The following is a 6311-nucleotide window of genomic DNA, read 5'->3' on the forward strand; positions in this document are numbered from 1 at the left end:
GACACCAGTGCACTTGCCGTTTACAAGCGTATACGGACGTGTTAAGTTTTTTGCGCCGTTGCCGGGGAGTAGGCTTTTAAAGATACTTTGCACTTTGTTTTCTTAGCTATTCATTCATTCTATTTCATATCTTCTTTTCTATTATCGTTCTGATTTTGTTTTTTTTTCTTTTGGTGCAGCTCCAGGTTATGACCCGAGGAAACCCTTCGATATTGATTAAAGGAGATCCCGAGCTCGAACGTACACTTAGAAGAAAAGAGAAAGAACCTGTGCAAGAACAGTCTAATTTAGCTAATTTGGAAGTAGAAGAATCTGAAAGCATTATAGAACAGAATGAGCAGCAGCGGACATTATCCGATTATGCCAGACATTCAGTATTGCGGACACAATTGAGCATTGTGCGCTCCCCGATTACAGCTCAGAACATCGAGCTGAAGGCGACATTCATCCATATGTTGCAGAAATCCGCACAGTTCAATGGTTTGGCTAATGAGGATCTAAACAGTCATATAGAGAACTTTCTCAAGGTGTGTGATATGCTGAAGATAAATGGGGTAATGGATGATGCCATCAAGTTGAGAGCCTTCCCATTTTCGTTGAACGGGAGAGTGAAGCAGTGGCTACACTCATTACCTTGAGCATCAATTACCACATGGGAGGCGATGGTAGAAGCTTTTCTTGGCCGATATTTCCCTCCCAGAAAATCCGCAAATCTTAGGAATGATATCTCATCCTTTGTATAGTTGGAATTGGAGTCTCTATTTGAGACGTGGGAAAGGTTCAAGGAGCTCCTGAGAAAGTACCCGCACATGATTCCCGTAGTGGATGATTGTTCGCACCTTTTACAACGGTTTAAATTTGAGTACAAGGCAACTCTTGGATGCGGCAGAGGAGGTACCGAGGTAGCAAGACCCCTGATGAGGCCCGCTCAATTAATTGAAGAAATGGGGTTAAACAACTACCAATGAAATGCTAGGGAGAAGAAAAAGGTGGCCGGTCTCCACGAGATAGATGCAGTGACTTCGTTGGCGTCTCAAATGGAATCATTGAGTAAGAAGTTAGATCTTCTAACTTCGAATACAGTGGCGGCCGTGATTACTTGCACTAGTTGTCATGGAGGACATGCTCCCTCCGATTGCCCGATATCTATTGGTGATGCATCTTTGGTTGAGAACGTCGATTATGTGGGTAATGGCATGAGGAATTAAGGAAACCCATATAGCAATACCTACAATCTGGGTTGGAAGAGTCATCCCAATTTCTCGTGGGACAACCAAGGTCCACAAAAGGCCATAGAGCCACCGATTTTCCAACAATAACAGCAAGCCCCAAACATGGAGAACCGAGTTTCAGGTTTGGAGACCCGGATGAACGATTTGGAGAAGGCCTTAACTAGGTTTGTATAATTATCTGATACAAGGTTCCAATCAGTTGAGGCTACACTTCGCAACCACACCGCCTTTTTGCATAATCTTGAAAATCAAGTAGGGCAGATTGCAAAGTCCTTATCTGAAAGGTCATAAAGAAGCTTGCCGAGTAACACCGAGACCAACCCAAGAGAGCATGTGAAGGTGATCACTTTAAGAAGTGGTCGTGTGGTTGAGGGTAAGCTTCCGAGTGAGAAGCCAAATGAAGATGCACCCAAGGTTATAGAGGTTGAGAAGGGAGCAAGAAAGAGAAGGAGGTGGTACCTCTACCTTTGAAGCCAAGAATCCCTTATCCCTCTAAATTAAAGAATGACCAAGGGGAGGAACAGTACAAGAAGTTCCTCAGTTTGTTCAAACAACTCCACATCAATATTTCTTTTGTTGAGGCATTGATAATTGCTTGTGCGATATGAATGCGAAGCGTTCTTTCCTTATATTGAGCATTACTTTTCTCAGGTTTTTACACTAATATGTGTGTTTTTATGTTAATTTTATGCAGGTTGTATTGTGAAACCAATTATGAAGGAAAGAAGCCAATGTGGATCACAATGCACCTATTTTAGAGGAAATCTTGGTAAAGTTCAAACGCGAAGATATGAATCGGGTGCGAGATACTAGAGTGTGTGCCAACCTTCCCATATTTGAGTTAGCACAACCATTTGGAGGGGCACAAGGGTAGTCACACTCAAGCATTCCGACTTATGCACATAGAACAAGATAATTCAAGCAGGTACTGTAGTAATTACTGTAGTAGTTACTGTTCACAGCCGGTTGAGAAAACAGGAATTCAGAGAATCTACATGGGCGTGTGGAAATTATGCATGCCCATGTGGAAATTCTACACGGGCGTGTGTAAAATCCACAGGCCCGTGTGGTCGGCCGATTGCAGCCCTATTTAAAGCCGATTCAGCTCTGATTTCAACATTCTTTTCTCCATCTTTTACCCAACTTGAGAGAGGGTTTCGGCTAGGGTTTTGAGAGATATTGGCTAAGGTTTTGGAGAGGTTCTACGGCTTTGATGTCGTCATTCCTTAGGAAGAAGGTTTGTAGGGGAGCTTCCGTCGAGGCGTATCCTATACCAGACAAGGGAATCCTTGGATGACGAGTAGAGGACTTTCCACAAGACCATTGGCACAACTATCGAGGGGGTTTCTCTATGGATTCATTGCTTTTACATTCTATTTCTTTGATTGTACTTAGCTCCATGGAGAGCTAAACCCCTAGTTGGCACTTGGATATTTGTAAACCCTAGGATGTATTTGTTTCATTGAATCTCTTTATTATGCTTTCAATTAATTGATGTTTGTTGTGAGTTCCAACCTTGAATGATTGATTGTATGAACATTTCTCCTAGATTGACACTAGGGTTGAGAGTTCTTGTTGGTAACCTTGTGAGTGAGTGACACACCACGAGCGTTAGACAAAGCTAGGTTGGAGAGGGTTGAGAGGGTGAGTCGAGAGGTACAGGAGCGTCCCCTTTCCCTTTTGACATGATAGATTCTACCTCCATTCCTCGAGTTCTCTGTAGCCATAATAGAGTGAATGGCCTAAGGGATGACCCTATGCTGGGGATTAGTTGCGCATGCAACGGAGTGAAGCGTAGAGGTGATCTTAGTATCTAGGGCTTAATTGTGGTTAGGGACCTTCCACCTGGACCAAAGTGTTAGGTCTATAATTAGGAAGAGATTTACCACTTGGAATCCCTAGAGCTTGTTGCAACTCTATTCGAGTGCGAGGTTGAGAGGTTATCTAATCTCTTCTCCGGGACATGTATAGAGTTAGGCATAGTTGACCTTAGATTTGGGACTATGTATTTAAGGATTTCCATGACTCACCATTGAATTTATTAGGAAGCATAACAGAGGGTTCTTGCACTTGAAACAATTGTCCTAGGTGGAGCATTATCCGAGTACCCCATCTTTATCAATTACCTTACCTCCTCCTTTACTCGTGCTCTCTTCTTGTTGTTTTTACTTTTGAGAATTGAATCATTATCACACTTATCACTACAGATTTTTCACATAGCTAAGAAGCGGATTAAGTATTTTTATTCCCTACTCCCTATGGATTCGATACCCGCTCATCCGGGATTATTACTTCGATAAACCAGTGCACTTGCGGGATATACGCAAGGGGACCTTGTCAGGCATTGGCTCAAATGCGTAAGTATGCAAAATTCTTGAAAGACTTGTTGACCAACATGAGGAAGTTAGAGGAGAGTAATTCAATGATTTTAGATGCATCTTACTTGGCGGTTTTGCAAAAGAACATGCCAAACAAGAAGAAACACCAGGGATGCTTCATCATTCCATGTAACATTGGTAATTTGGGTGAAGAAATGGTATTGGCGGACTCAGGGGCCAGTATCAACGTCATGCCATACACTTTCTTTCAAAAGGTAGGTGTGGGCGAGCCTAGGCCTACTCGGATGACTTTGTAATTGGCGGATCGAATAGTGAGACATCCGAGGGGCATCATCAAAGACGTTCTTGCTAAGGTGGACAAGTACATTTTTCCGGTTGACTTCATAGTGCTAGACGTCGATGAGGATGCGGATGTACCCTTGATACTTGGGAGACCGTTTTTGCGGACTTATAAAGAATTGATTGACATAGACGGTGGACACCTAACTTTGAGAGTTGGAGATGACAAGGTCACATACCTCCTTGCTGAAGCCATGCGCCATTCTCTTGATTTCGATGATACTTTGTATTTTCTAGATGCTACTGATGAGATTGTTGATGAGTACATGTAGGAAATGTTTAATCCGGATCCATACGAGGGCCTGTTCGACCAAGAGGAGGATAATGAAGAAGTAATGATGCTTGGTTCGATGGAAGGAGTACAATATGCCCCGGGGGTCTTGTAGAAGGGACTCCGGAAGATGAAGAGAGCTAGGAGACACCACCGGAAATGCTCCAAGGCTGTTGGAGACGTGTGTAAATCGAAGAAGTTCGATGGACCATTGCTAGGTGGTCCTAAGTCTGATAATTCCCCCTCTACCTTCAAGAGACTTTGCTCATCATGTATCCAAGCCATGGGTAAGAGGGCAACCTTCATCTATGAGCCCCGTGAGGTAAGACAAGGTACATCAAGCTAAGTGACATCAAACAAGCGCTTCTTAGGAGGCAACCCAAGTGTTTACTATTTTCGTAGTGTAGTAGTTTAGTGTGTGCATGAATAAAGTGTTGAGTGTTGGTGTCTTTGATTTTTATATATTTCTTCTGTGATTTTATTGTGGGTTTTCAAGTTCATCGTGTGTTTTCATGTGAATTTGGCAAAGTTTTGGTTGTTTGAGCTACTTCTCATGTTTTTTACTGGTATAAATTGTATATTGGGGCAGGCTGTGAGTGTGTAAACATGTTCAAAAATTTTCTGCAGAGGCTATAGAATCTTCTAAGGCATCCAGAGAAAATGCTCGGGCGTGTTAAATTTCCACATGCCCATGTATTTGCATTACGAGCTCATCCAGAGAAGGCACAGGGGCATGGACTCGCCCCTATGAATGACCATGTGATTCTCGCACGCCCGTGGTTAATTTCCACACGGGCGTGTGAATTCCTGTAGAGATTGGTGGTTTATCCCGAGAGCACACAGGGGCGTGGACTCGCCCCTGTGGGCGACCTTGTGAAAATCTCACCGGCGTGGGTAATTTCCGCACGCCCGTGCGAATCTCTTCAGAGGAGCTCTCTCCATCCCGAGAAGACACAGGGGTGTGCGCTTGCCCCTGTGAGTTGAGCTTATGAATGCCCACGCAAGTGCGGAATTTCCATCCGGGCGTGTGAAACACTTAGCGATTCTTCTCGGGTGGACAGAGAAGCCACAGGGGTGTGCGACAGCCCCTGTGGGTCGGGCGCACGTGCGTGGGTATTTTCCATACAACCATGTTTTTGAGTTCAGAGATAGTGAGTGTTTTCTTGAGAGTATAGAGGGCGTGCATCTGCCACTGTAAGGCTTTCTTGTGGATACGCACGGGCGTGGGTAATTTCCACACGCCCGTGCGGATGTACAGAACTCCAAGAGGCGCGAGTCCTTTTAAAAGGATTATCATTTCTCTTCACCGTCATATCCTCCAATTGTCTGATAGCACTCCTACATTGTTTCCCGACCTCGTATCGCTAATTTGGAAGGATTTTTGCTTGGTTTTTCCGGCCGCTTTTCAAAGCTTTTCTCATCTCAACTCGACTAGTAAGCCCTATCTTTGATTTCCTTTAGCAAATTCATGATTTTTCATCGATGAAACTAGTCAATAATGCTTCGTTTCTTCAATTAGAATGATTATTAATATTTAGAACAAAAGTAAAAGCATTGTAATGGTGCATTTGTGGAGTTTGAAGCATTTCACGTGCGTTTGTTCACGACATGTTGATCCACACGGACTGCGAAAAATTCCACTTACGATCATGTGGATTTTTTTGCGACTATGTTTAATTAACTTGTTTAATCGATTCTCTTTCAATTTTTTTACGGACTATGGCACCCAGGTCAAAGAAGCAAGTTGATAAGCGACCGCGAGAGTCATCTCCTGAGTCCGAGAGCATGAGATTCACTATCCTGAGCATTAAGCTCGTTTTGAGTGTCTATCGAGACTTCGGTTTGGACAAACTCGGTTCTTGGCCATGAGTATATTGAGAGATTTGCAACAGGGGGATGAGATTTGCAACAGGGGGATGAGTTTCCTGATGAGGTCGAGGATCTCGTTTCAGTGGGTGGTTGGAGGCAGTTATTGTCAATTAGTGAGCCAGCCATCTGGAAGCTTTCACTGGAGGTTCTGTCATCATTAGGGTTACGCAGTCCGCACAGTGTACAGAGTTCATGGCACATTTCGACACATTACAATAGATCTTAGAGCGAGATGTCAGCTCGTCATTTGTCCTGCGGCCG

General features: G+C 43.8%; 1 non-coding gene across 1 annotated transcript; it reads right to left on the minus strand.

The window, feature by feature from the left end:
• Positions 1–710: 710 nt before the first annotated feature.
• On the minus strand, positions 711–815 carry LOC120252450. The gene has a single exon (XR_005533982.1). It is a non-coding gene; the product is annotated as a small nucleolar RNA R71 (small nucleolar RNA).
• Positions 816–6311: the final 5496 nt, after the last annotated feature.

The sequence above is a fragment of the Dioscorea cayenensis genome, chromosome 20 (genome assembly GCF_009730915.1).
Source record: "Dioscorea cayenensis subsp. rotundata cultivar TDr96_F1 chromosome 20, TDr96_F1_v2_PseudoChromosome.rev07_lg8_w22 25.fasta, whole genome shotgun sequence".
Taxonomy (NCBI): domain Eukaryota; kingdom Viridiplantae; phylum Streptophyta; class Magnoliopsida; order Dioscoreales; family Dioscoreaceae; genus Dioscorea; species Dioscorea cayenensis.